The sequence below is a fragment of the Chiloscyllium punctatum genome, unplaced genomic scaffold (genome assembly GCF_047496795.1).
Source record: "Chiloscyllium punctatum isolate Juve2018m unplaced genomic scaffold, sChiPun1.3 scaffold_204, whole genome shotgun sequence".
Classification (NCBI taxonomy): Eukaryota; Metazoa; Chordata; class Chondrichthyes; order Orectolobiformes; family Hemiscylliidae; genus Chiloscyllium; species Chiloscyllium punctatum.
In genome coordinates, this window is record NW_027309938.1 from 91259 (window position 1) to 104515 (window position 13257).

Consider the following 13257-nt stretch of genomic DNA (forward strand, 5'->3'; position numbering starts at 1 on the left):
ATGCAGGCAAACCGCACTGGCATAGTTTGGGAAATTTGGTTGACATGGATGAGTTGAACGAAAGGGTTCATTTCCATGTTGGTGACTATGATTCTATTCTTTTCAGCCACAGTGGCATTTTGCAATTGTCCTAAACTGTGGTGTAATTGAACAAGTTAATGGAGGCTTTTGACACCAGAGCCACAGTACTCTGTAGGTAAGGTGTTGAGTAATAGCTGCAATTTAGTGAACATTTAATAAACAACATAATGAAGAAGTATAGAGGGAAATTACTACAGATGGGGGAATCTGTACTGAAAACAGCAAATGCTGGAGCTGACAGCAGGTCAGAAAGCATCCATGGAGATCAAGCAAGTTAACGATGTGTCTCGATGACTCGATCAGAGATCTGATGTAGAATCATCTGGACTCAAAATGTTAGCTTGGTCTCTCCATCGATTTTTTATAAAAAAGAAGTTCATGGGATGAGGGTGTCATTGGCTCAGCAGCATTCATTGTTCATCCCTAATTGCCCAATGGGCAGTTAAAAGTCAAGCTCATTGCTGTGTGTCTGGAGTAACACGTAGGACAAACTAGGTAAGGATGGTAGCTTCTTACTTCAATCACGTTAGTGAACCAGATGGGTTTTCCATCACCCGACAAAGGATTCATGGTCATGAGATTCTTAATTCCAGATATTCAGTGAATTCAAATTCCACCATTTCCTGTGACACAATTCGAACCTGGTTCTCCAGAATGCAACCTGGATCTTTGGATAAACAGTCTAGCAGTAATACCACTCAGCCATCGGCTCACTCCTGTGATCTTCAGTATTTGTTGTATTCAGTTCTCAAGAAATATGTTATGAATTAATTTTGAACTCTGTAAAAGCATCCACAGTGAACACAAAAAGTCCATCTCCAGTCATGATGTTTGAGTCTGGATGACTCAGACAGACTGGCTAATGAAGCAGAGTTACGCATTTTGATATCTGGCAGTTTCTCCGCAGTTTCGGCTGGCGTTGGGCTGGTCTCATTCCTTCTGCGATTAAACAAAGAGATTACAGTCGATACTCCCCACTAAATCTCTAAATTCAATTGCACTGCAAAAAAAGTAATTTATTTTAATTCAAAAATGTTTCAGTGAAAGACATTCCAGCAAGCTCACCACCACCTGTCTCAGTTTAATGGGAAATGGGATCAATTCTGTAGCGCCTACGTCCCAGTGGAAAAGGCCACTGGTTTAAGCCCTTGAACAGGCTATCAGCTGATCGGAGTTTTCAATCTTGTTCTTTGACAGATTGCAACATGTTTTGCACAAGGGGGCATGCAGACAGGACAAACTTCAACTATATTCAACACAATAAAAGGCAATTCCATTTAAATGAGGCAGATTAATTGAGACCAGGCCTCAGGTGAGGATACAAAACAGTCATGTTTGGAAATTCCAGACACAATCCAGATTGTCCATTCAATTACTGAAGTTTGTCTCAGAATTGCTTTCGCAATCAACCTATTTCAATGCATTATGACACCTCTGGAGCACGTGGGACAGTTCCAGGCCTTCTGGCTCAAAGTTGGAGACACTACCACAGCATCACAAGAGCACTGTGTTTTAGGCTAAGTAACTGGTGGGTTAATTTGCCCAATTATCTTACTAATCCGGAAGATACTGTTACCATCCTAATGCTGGGAAATAAGCAAGGTATTAATGGGAGCAAAGATGGTACAACAGTCTCTCTGACAAGGGACAAAATATCTTCCATCTGTTGTTTTGTTCATCCTTCGATAGTTTGAAATTTTTAAACCTTCTGGTCTACCATCATCTTTGCAGTTTTGTACATCTTTTCTTTCAATTTGATGTCACTCATAATTCCCTCAGCTATGCAAAGCTGTTCATCGTGCATTTCTTTTACAAGTTAATATATCGTTGAGAATTATAAAATAACTGAATATATTCTGCTTTAACATTCTAACTATAGTCCCATTCCAGTTTAGAAAACGACTACCTTATCCCCTTGTGACGAGTTTAGATACTAGTTGAAGAACCAAATTCCTCACCCTAAAGCTAGATTCTATCATGCTGCATTGCATCTTACCAAAAGGGTCTTTTACTCTGAGCTCATTAATCAATCATATTATCGGGTCTAAAATAGCTGTTCCATGATTGGTTCCAGAGCATCTGTTCTGTGGAATTGCACAGAGCAGTCTACCTCAAACTGCTTCAGAAGGTAACATAAGCTGAGTGCACAATACTATTTTAACTAACAGAGAACCCTCTGAATACCAGGATTCTGTTAGATCCCGAAAATTACTGAGAGCATGGAGTCCCTACGTTGTGGAAACAGGCCCTTCAGCCCAACAAATCCACACTAACCCTCCAAAGAGTATCCCAATCAAACCTATTCCTCAATGTTTACCCCTGATTAATGCACCGAAACTGTGCATCGCTGGGCACTATGGCAATTTAGCATGACCAATTCACCTAACCTGCAGTTGTTCGGATTGTGGGTTTGCAGCCCTGGTTCGCAGTTGCTTCATGAAGTCTGAATGTTGTTGCCTCTATTAGTCCAACAGCACTGTCACTGACACAGGAGCTGTTCCTCCAGAACGGTTTGTGGCAGTCAGAGATCCTGCTACAACCTGCCCACATGCCAACCCAGTCAACTCAATCAAAAAGAATTAGTACAGCGCAGATTAGAAGACAACTTGCATCACATTGTGCTTTTGAAATCAGAGGCCCATATTCAACCCATCACAACTGTGCCACCTTTTTAAAATAGCTATTTGGCTAGATCCCTGCTCTCACAGTAATGCAAATAATTTCTTTTTGCAAGTATTCAAATTAATTTTGAAAGTTAACAGTGAATCAGCTGCCACCTCCTTTGCAGATGATCTCAGCTCTTCCTTGAAACAGGAAAAACCCAGTGAGAACATTAAGGCATCCAATGTTTAAAAAAATCACATGCTCAGTCACTGTAATATGATGAGTTTTGTTTTACATATTTCTTAGCAAAAGTTAATTTGAAGCAAAAAGGAGAACGCGAAGAGAAAGGTGAACCGCCCATGGGTAACAAAGGCAGTCAAAAGCAGTATCCACAAGGAAAAGAATGACATAGCCGCGGATGACTGAAAAGGGAGAAAACTGATCATGTAATAAAATTGACAAGAAACAAAAATGAATGGCAAGAGTTGTACAGGTATATAAAAATTGAGTATCTAAAATCAGCATCGAACCCTTGGAGGTTCTGACTGTGGAATTGATAATGGGTACAAGGAAACAGGAGATAATTTAAACCGATATTTTACATTGATCTTCATGAAGGAGGATACCGTTATCATCCTAAAGGTAGCAAATAAGCAAGTTAATCATGAGTAGAAAAATGTTATAACAGTCTTTGTCACAAGGGACAACGTATTGACCAACTAATAGGACTAATGGCAGACAGGGCCTAATGGCCTGGATCAAACACTTTTAGGGCAACTGACTGCAGAGATATTCAAGGCATCAATTGGAATATTCCAGAATCAAGGGATACAGGAAAAATCCGGTGGATTGATGCGCCTGTTCAAGAAGGGAAGGGAGACAGAAATCAGGAAACTATAGACTAGTTAGTTTAATATCTGTTTTTGTAATATGGCAGAGTCGAATATTAAAATAATAAATCGCAGGACATTTATAAAAGCTTATCATTGAACATGGTAGACTGGGTTTTGTGAAAGAGACACTATGACAAATTTGCGACAGTTCATTGTGGAGATAACAAGCAGGGCTGATAAAGGGCAATCCAATGATGTTCTGTATTTGGATTTTAAAAATGCAAATGATAAGGTGCTACAGAAAAGTTAATTCCATAATACAGGAGCTCACTGTTTCAGGGGTAACGTAATTGCATGGAGTGAGGATTGGTTAACCACACTGGCTGTTGCCGAGACCTCACTTGGAGTACTGTATACAATGTTAGTTCCCATATTTAATAAGGGATAAACCAGTAATCGAGACCACTCAAAAAATGATTCAGCTAGCTGCTTCTAGGATGAAAAGGTTGACCTATCAAGAATAGCTAAACAGGTTAGGTCATTATTCAATAGAATCTCGACAAACAGATTACATACAGTGTGGAAACAGGCGCTTTGGCCCAACAAGTCCACACCGATCTGACGAACCACAACCCACTCAGACCAATTCCCCTACATTTACCCCTTCACCTAACATTACAGGCAATTTAGCATTGCCAATTCACCTAACCTGCACTTTTTTTTGGATTGTGGGAGGATACCGGAGCACCCTGAGGAAACCCACGCAGACAACGTGCAAACTCCACACAGAGAGTCACTCGAGGCAGGAATTAAACCCAGGTCTTTGGCACTGTGAGACATCAGTGCTAACCACTGTGCCACCCACATAATATAAGGGGTGATCTTATGGAAACAAGATTCTGAGGAGCTTGACAGGGTAGATGTTGACTCGATCTTCTAGCACCAATGAAGTCTCAAACTAAACATTACATAAGGGAACATTCATTTTGCAAAAAATGTAAAGAATTTTTTTCTCTCAGTGAATGGCCAGAATTTTCTAGCCCAAACAATTGTGAAAGTTAAATGTGGTAGGGGAATGGATCTGGTTGGGTTACTCTTCAGAGGGTTAGTATGGCTTGTTGGGCTGAAGGGCCTGTTTCCACACAGTACGGAATTTATGATTCTGTCTCAAATTATTCTAAAAGAGGGCAGATAGATTTTTGAAATATTGAGCAGTTGAGGGCTATGCGGATCAAGCATAAAAGAGGTGTTGAGGTCTGGGTTGGCCCAGCCATGATCTGACAGAATGGGGGAACAAGCTGAAGGGAATGAATGCCCTACTCCTGCTCTGATTCCTTGAGGCTCCATTTCATGCTTTTTTTTATCTCCAAAGAAGAGTGTGATACGATGTGCTGAAGACCTCAGATGTTGTGAAAATGGTGTATTTATTTTCTGGTTCAGATGGCATTGGTTCATCAATCACAGCTATGCAGTCATGAGAGGGAAGGCAATTCCCTCCATGAATAAAGGAAATCTACTGCAGAGCTCACACAAAGCGATCCTTCCCCTCAGTGAACTCTCCCATCACATCACCCAACATATCAGCAAAAGCAGGACGCACTGCGCATGCTTTAGCCAACAATGGGACCCGGGTTGATTGATGTCAGCACCGGACCAATGAAAGGACGGTGGGCGGATCTGGAGGACCTGGCGGGAGGTTGGTCCTCCAACCAATCAAAGCGAACTAGGGGCAGAACTAGATAAACCACGTGATCACCATCGCGCGCAGTGGAGAGTCGCTGTAATGAATTCTCAGGAAGTTATGGAGCGAAAGGATATGGTAAGGAAAGAAACAAATAAACAGAGGGAAACGGGAGAAAAACTGTGTTGCTATGAGGGGAGAGGTTTTACAAACATGTTGTGTACGTCGGAAAACACAAAGTTAAACGTCCCAGTCCCGTGTTTGTAGTAAACGGGAAATTGCCTCAGTGTGGCTGTCGGCCTGAGTGAGGGCCGCCATCTTTATTGGGGACATTGATTCACTGGATACGTGCGCGGCCGCCATTTTTGTAGGGGTAAAGGTGCAGCCAGGCGCATGTGCAGCCTTTAACTGGTACAGAGTCATTGGGCAGGATTTACACAAAGCACATTCAAACTCAGAGAAATGGATGTTTATTTCTGGATTTGTTTCGTCATTCATTTAAATGACTTGCTATTGGAACTGTGTTTGCAGGTCATTCAAAATTGGAGGTATTGTGCATCGTGAAGAAGGTCACCTCAGGTTACAGTGAGATATTGATCAGATACGGATTAATTTAGATCAATGTGAGGTGCTGCATTTTGGAAAAGCAAGTCACGGCAGAACTTATACACTAGGGGAAAGTGAAGACTGCAGATGCTGGAGATCAGAACTGAAAAATGTGTTGCTGGAAAATCACAGCAGATCAAGCAGCATCCAAAGATCAGGAGAATCGACATTTCGGGCATGAGCCATTCTTCAGGATTCTTGAAGAAGGGCTCATGGCTGAAATGTCTATTATCCTGCTCTTTGGATGCTGCCTGACCTGCTGTGCTTTTCCAGCTACACGTTTTTCAGCCCAGGACTTGTACACTGAATAGCAAGGCCCTGGAGACGTTTGCGGAACAAAGAGACCTTGGATTGCAGGTTCATAGTCCTTGCAATTCAAGTTGCAGGTAGATAGGATGATGAAGAAGGTGTTCAGTATATTTTCCTTTATTGGCTAGAGCATTGAGTATAGGATGTGGGAGGTCATGTTGCTGTACAGGACATTCGTTAGGCCACTTTTAGGAATATTGTGTGCAATTCTGGCCTGTTTCCTATCAAAAGGGTGCTGTGAAACTTGAAATGTTTCCAAAAAGACTTACAAGGATGTTGTTAGGGTTGGAGGATTTGAGCTACAGGATGAGTCATAAAAGGCTGGGGCTGTTTTCCCTGGAGTGCCATAGGCTGAGTGGTGATGTTATGGAGGTTTATACAATCATGACGAGCATGAACAGGGTAAATGAACAAGGTATTTTTCCTAGAGTAGTGGTGTCCAAAAGTAGAGGACATTGCTTTAGGGTGAACGGGGCAAAAATTCAAAGGGGGCTAAAGGGCAACTCTTTCATGCGGTGGGTGGAATGAGCTGCCAGAGGAAGTGGTGGAGGCTAGTACAATTAAAACTTGTTGAAGGCATCTAAATAGACACATGATATGATTAGGAAGCGTTTACAGGGATATGGGCCAAGTGCTGGCAAATGGGAACAGATTCGGTTCGGATACCTGGTTGGCATGGATGCGTTAAACTGAAGGGTCTGTATCGGTGCTATACATCTGAGTGTGGGATCATAATAGCCTATACATCTCTGCTTCATCTCTGGGCTCCCTTATGAGCACTTTGTTCGATACTGAGCAAGCTAGATATTGACAATGGGTGTATTTTTGGTCTGTTTAGTATTTTATGATTACTTTTACAGACATTTTTGTAAGTTAATTTTTCTCTGCCGCCCAGCCCCTGACCATGTGTTGCTTATTAAATTTTTTTCTGGAAAATCGTTGACAGTCAAGAATTCTTTTTTCCAATAAGCAAGTGTATTTTCCTTCCATTTCTGACTATCAAATTCTGCACAATTTTCATTCCCTGTAATCTGTTTTGCACTCCCTGAAACAACAATTGTGTTTCTACTTCCACAGAAACCAGTGATTAATGCCAAAGCCCTGTTGCTTGTGGAGAGGGTGATGTTTGACTTTCTTGTACAGCTGCAGTTTGTGTGGTGAAGGTACTCCAACAATGTGGTTAGGTAAGAGACATTACAGAGTATTCATTACAGCAACAGTGATGATTTGAAGCTAATATCCAAATCAAGAACAGTTTGTAGTTTTATCATCATGCTAAAAATTTCACAAAAATATTATTGGGAACTTTAGACAGAAGGTCTGATGATATTAGGTCAGGTGACCAAAAGCATTGCCAAATAAGCAGGCTTTGAGGAATGTCGTAAAGGGGGAATGCAGACCTGTGAGGTTTTGGTTGCGAATTTCAGAAAATGATGCTTTGGCAACTGTAAAAGCAGCCATACATGTGAAGTAATGAATTAACAGATCATTGGGAGTCTCGAACAGAATGGGTTGTCGAGGTCTTCAAGGATGTGTGGTGTGGCGAGCTAGGGATGATCACAACATGGAATTAAATCTAGGGTGAGAATTTTAAATTGAGGGATGTGGGCCAGATGCTAGCAGCTGGGACGGAATTGGGATGGAATATCTGGTCGGCATGGACGGGTTGGATTGAAGGGTCTGTTTCCATGCTGTACATCTCTGTGGCTCTATGTTGTTGATTATGAATAGGAGCCTTTTGATGGATCAATAAGTTTTGGTACGAGGGAGTACTTGGGCAGCAGAGATTTAGTTTTTCTTAAGATTACAGGGAGATTGAATGTGAGAAGCTGGCCAGGAGTGTGTTTGGATACTGAAGTCTGGAGATAACACAAGGCAGATGAGAGTATATGAGCTGAGACAAGGGTAGAATCAGCGAGAAATCTTACATCTTGGAGTGGGACTAGTCTGTCACCCTCACCTTGCCTCTGGGATTCAGTTAGTTGCCAGATTGTGAATCAGGGCGGTAACACTGAGTGGCCCTGGTGGAGCCTAAGATGAGTGTCACTCAGCTGGCTGTTGCAGAGCAGCTGCTGCTCGATAGCCCTGTTAATTACATCTTCCATCACTTTACTGCTGATCGAGTGTGGACTGATAGATGGAAATTGGCTGGGTTGGATTGCCCTGTGTTTTTGTGTTGAACATTCCTGGGCAATGTTTCACATTGTCAGTAGATGCCAGTGCTGGAGTGGTACTTGGCTTGGTGGGTGGCAAGTTCTAGAGCTCAAACCATCAGTAATATTGCCAGAATATTGGTAGGGCCCGTAGCCTTTGCACTACTTAACCATTTCTTGATGTTATTCAAACTGAATCAAACTGGCTTAAAACTCACATCTGTGATGTTAGAAACCACTGGTTAAGATGGATCATCCCACTTTGCACTTCTGGCTGCAGATTGCTGCACATGCTGTCATCTGATCTGGTGCGTGGATGTATGAGGCCCCTCCATCAGTAAGAGTGGGGATATCTGTGATGCTTCCTGCAGTGAGTTGTTTAATTGTCCATCACCATTCACTACTGGGTGTGGCAGAACTGCAGAGCTCCGATCTGTTCCATTGGATGTAGGATCACTTAGCTGTGTTGGTTTCTGCTGATGCTGTTTGATATGAAATAGCTTCAGGAAATGGTTTAAGTAGAATCCAAAGAGATTAAACAAATATATGACGGACAAAAGAACTGGACCAGAGAATAGGACCCCTTAAAGATTAACGAGGCTGTTTATGGAACCACCGGGGGGTGGGAAAGATATGCAAATATTTCACGTCATTTTTACTGGTGAAAGATATGGAAGCTCGAGAGGTTGGAAAAATAAACAGAGAGAACTTGAAAAGTATCCATGTTACAGTGGAGGTGTTACTGGTAATCTTGAATCGCATCAAGGTGGATAAAGCCCTGGGACCTGATCAGATGTAACCCGGAACTTTCTGGAAATCTAGGGAAGTGATTGTTGGGCCTCTCCTGAGGTATTTGTATCATTGGTAGTGACAGGTGAGGTGCCATTATTTTTAAAAGGTGGGAAGGAGAGGCAATGGAACAAGAAAACAGTGAGCCTGAAGTCAGTGGCAGGCAAGTTGTTGGAAGGGATTCTGAGAGACAGGATATCCATCTATTTGGAAAAGTAAGGAATAATCATTGACTGTTGTCAATGTGGAGCTGAAAATGTGTTGCTGGAAAAGCGCAGCAGGTCAGGTAGCATCCAAAGAACAGGAGAATCGACGTTTCGGGCATCAGCCCTTCTCGAAACGTCGATTCTCCTGTTCCTTGGGTGCTGCCTGACCTGCTGCGCTTTTCCAGCAACACATTTTCAGCTCTGATCTCCAGTGTCTGCAGTCCTCACTTACTCCTGTTGTCAATGTGGCTTTGTACGTGCACAATCGTGTCTCACTAACTTGAGTGAATGTTTTTAAGTGACAAAGAAAATTGATTAAACCAGGCTGTGAACGTTGTTTATATGGACATTCGACAAGGTTCCACAAAGCAGACTGGTTAGCAAGGTTACATAACATGGAATGAAGGGAGAACAAGCCATTTGGGTACAAAACTGGCTTGATGGTCGGAGACAGAGAGTGATAATGGAGATTTGCTTTGTGGACTGGAGGACTGTGAGCAGCAGTGTGCTACAAGGATCGATTATTGGGTCCTTAAATAAATGACTTGGATGTGAATATGAGGTATGGTTAGTGGCTTTACACAAGACACCAAAATTGGAGTTGTAGTGTACAGCGAAGAAGGTTAGTTCAGAATACAACAGGATCTTGATCAGATGGGCCAGTGGAGCAAGGAATGGCAGATAGAGTTCAATTTAGATAAATGGTAACTGTTGGATTTTGTAAAGGCAAATCGGGGCAGGACTTATACACTTCCTGGTAAGGTCCTGGGGAGTGTTGCTGAGCAAAGAGACCTTGGAGTGCAGGTTCATAGTTCCTTGAAAGTAGAGTCACAGGTAGGTAAGGGAGTGAATGCAGCGTTTGTTATGCTCTCTGTCATGTGTGGCTGTTCAGGACATTGATTAAGGCTCTTCTGGAATTCTGTTTTCAGTTTGAATTTCCCTGTTCTGGGAAGGATGTTGTGAAACGTGAAAAGGTTCGGACAAGATTTACAAAAACGTTGCCAGGTTTGGAGGATTTGGGTGACAGGGAGAGGCTGAATAGGCTGGGGTTAATTTCCCTGGAGAGTCCAAGACTGAGAGGTGACTACATGGAGATTTATAAAATCACGAGGGGCATGGATAAGGTGAGCATCCGGGGTTCTTTTTCCTGAGGTTAGGTGGGTCCAAAACTAGAGCACATGGTTGAGAGGGCAATGATTTAAAAGGAATCTAAGGGCAACGCTTTCAAGCTGAGTTGTGGTGTGTGAATGGAATGAGCTGCCCGACGCAGTAGTGGAGGCTGAAAAATCACAACATTTAAAAGGCATCCGATTAGGTACGTGAACAGTAATTGTTTTGATGGATACAGGCCAATAGCTGGCAAATGGGTCTTCAGTAGTTCAGGATTCCGAGTTGGCATGGACGAAGTGGACCGAAGTTCTGTTTCTGTGCTGTATATGTCTATGACGTTAATAAACTAAGATGCGTTCCTCTTTTGTGGAGAGGAAGCTGCAGAATAGATAATTGTCCTTGGAGCTGAGAAGGTGAAGCAGTGATTTCGACCTGGTGCAGATTTGGTTCCATGGTCTTGAATTTGTGGAGAGAGATGAATTGTTAGCACTGTCACAACGTTTAGTAACTACTTTCAATTAATTGGCAAATAATACAAAGTGAAAATGTGAACATTATTGTACTCAGTAAGTTCTGAGCATCTGGAACATTCTGAACGACACAGATTCAGCAGTTATTCTGAAAGAGACTTGGAATTTTAATTTTTAAGGAAAGGTTTGGGGGGCTGTGGGCAAATAGGAGGGGAATTGGGACAGATTTGCAGCATCTCCAGAGGAAGAGAGTACAGCCCCAATGGGCTGAATAGCACCCAGGCCCTGTCATCTGTGATACTGCACCATTCACTATGAATGATGAAGCTCATACCAGGGCAGAGAGAGGGATTAGCCCTCCAATCTCGTCACAATGGGGCCCGGCTGATTGATGGCAGCTCCAGACCAATGGGAGGAGAGTCTGTATGGTCTTGCAGCCAATGGGAGTGAATGAGAGGTGTGGCCAGCAAGATGACACATATCCATGAGCTGTGCAGGTGCAATGTCACTGGGTGGGGGTGGGAGAGACAGCAGAGACTGGGACAGAGGCTGTTGGACCTGAAGTACAAACTCCCGGTAAATTAAAACCAAAAGAACTGCAGATGCTGTAACTCAGAAACAACAACCAGGAGGTTCTGGAAAAGCTCAGCAGGTCTGACAGTATCTGTGATGAAAAATCAGAGTTAAAGTTTCAGACCCAGTGTCCCTTCCTCAGAACTGATACAGAGAGAAAAAAAATGTTGGTTTATATGCAGAAGGTAGGGTTTAGGGGAGGATGTAAGGAGTAAAGGATAGGTGGGGATAGAGCGAGAAGAAGGGTTGGATACAGGAGTGGATAACAATCTGGCTGGGGGAGGGCGACTAGCTGTTAGTGGAAACTGTTAGTGGCTAACCATAGGTAGTGTGTAATGACAGGCTGTGAGAACAAGGACTGGTGTGTGGGGTAGGGGGGCAAGGACATGAAGTTGCTAAAATATGGTAAGCCACTGACTGTCTCCGTTGTAAGCTGTTCTCCACAGACATCACTCCATGATTGGAGCTGCAGAGGACACAGCTGCAGATGGGCGGCACTGTGGCACAATGGTTAGCACTGCTGCCTCACAGCGCCAGAGACCCGGGTTCTATTCCGACCTCAGGCAACTGTCTGTGTGGAGTTTGCACTTTCTCCCAGTGTCTGCGTGGGTTACCTCCGGGTGCTCCGGTTTCCTCCCACAGTCCAAAAATGTACAGGGTATGTGAATTGGCCATGCTAAATTGCCCATAGTGTTAGATGTAGGGGAATGGGTCTGGGTGGGTTACTCTTTAGACGGTTTGTCTGATCTAAAAACGTCTTCAATATCCTTCCCAACCCCCTCTGTACTCCTCAAAGATGTATCTTAAAATTGTTCTCGTTAATCAACGTTTCCAGCATTCGTGAACCACTTCAGGAGATTTGTCGGTGTGAAAGGCTCCATACAATGCAGTCGTTGTTGTTAATGTCTGACATTATGAGAAACAGGAATGCCGCGCTCTCTTATACCTGATGAACAGCAGCAAAAGCAGGAAGCACTGAGCATGCTCCAGCCCACAAAGGGCCTCTGGTGATTGATCTCAGTGCAGGACCAATAAGAGGATGGGGACGGGGCTGGAAGACAAGGTAGTGCCGGTTGGTCTGAGTGAATGAGGGGCGTGGCTACACTCAACCACGTGATAAGCTTCTGGATTAGTAGTGCTGGAAGAGCACAGCAGTTCAGGCAGCATCCAAGGAGCAGCGAAATCGACGTTTCGGGCAAAAGCCCTTCATCAGGAATAAAGTGATACCACGTGATAAGCTTCACTGGCAGCACTGTGATGTTGTGACCAAGGCATTGGAAATGTGTAAAGTTGCAGGGCATGGTTAAGGAAAGACATATTAACCAGGAAGAGAAGGAAATTTTAATGGAACGTGCTGAGACGTTTTACAGAACTTAGTGCACATTGGAAAACACAAATTTGAAAATCCCAGGCCTGTGTTTGTGGCAAATGGCAAAATGCTTCAAATGGTGAAAGGTGTGAGTGATCGCCGCCATCTTTATTGGGGGCAGTGATCCACGGGACACGTGTGTGGCTGCCAACTTTGAGAGGGGCAAGCTGTAGGGGGACGCATGCGCAGCCTTCCTTGGCAGGGAGTGATAGGGCAGGATTTACACAGTGTCAGAGTCAGGATGTTTTCAATGTCAAACAGTGTGATGCTAGAAAAGCACAGCATGTCAGGCAGCAGCCGATTGGTGGGAAGGATTATTGAAACGTAGGACAGGTCAAAAGGGCAGTGCCGAGTTGGAAGGCTGGATCTGGGATAAGTTGGGTGGAGTGGAAATGAGGAAACTGGTGAAATCCACATTGATCCCATGTGGTTGGAGGATCTGAACACAGATGATGAGGCGTTCTTCGTCCAGG

General features: G+C 43.5%; 1 long non-coding RNA gene across 2 annotated transcripts in view; it reads left to right on the forward strand.

Annotated features, from left to right (window-relative positions):
- Positions 1-5272: 5272 nt before the first annotated feature.
- Positions 5273-13257, forward strand: part of LOC140471925 (uncharacterized) — a 39317-nt gene continuing 31332 nt past the window's right edge. For both annotated transcript variants that reach the window (XR_011957285.1, XR_011957286.1), the window contains exons 1-2: positions 5273-5337; positions 7192-7298. This is a non-coding gene — a long non-coding RNA (uncharacterized lncRNA). The remainder of the gene's footprint in view (positions 5338-7191; positions 7299-13257) is intronic.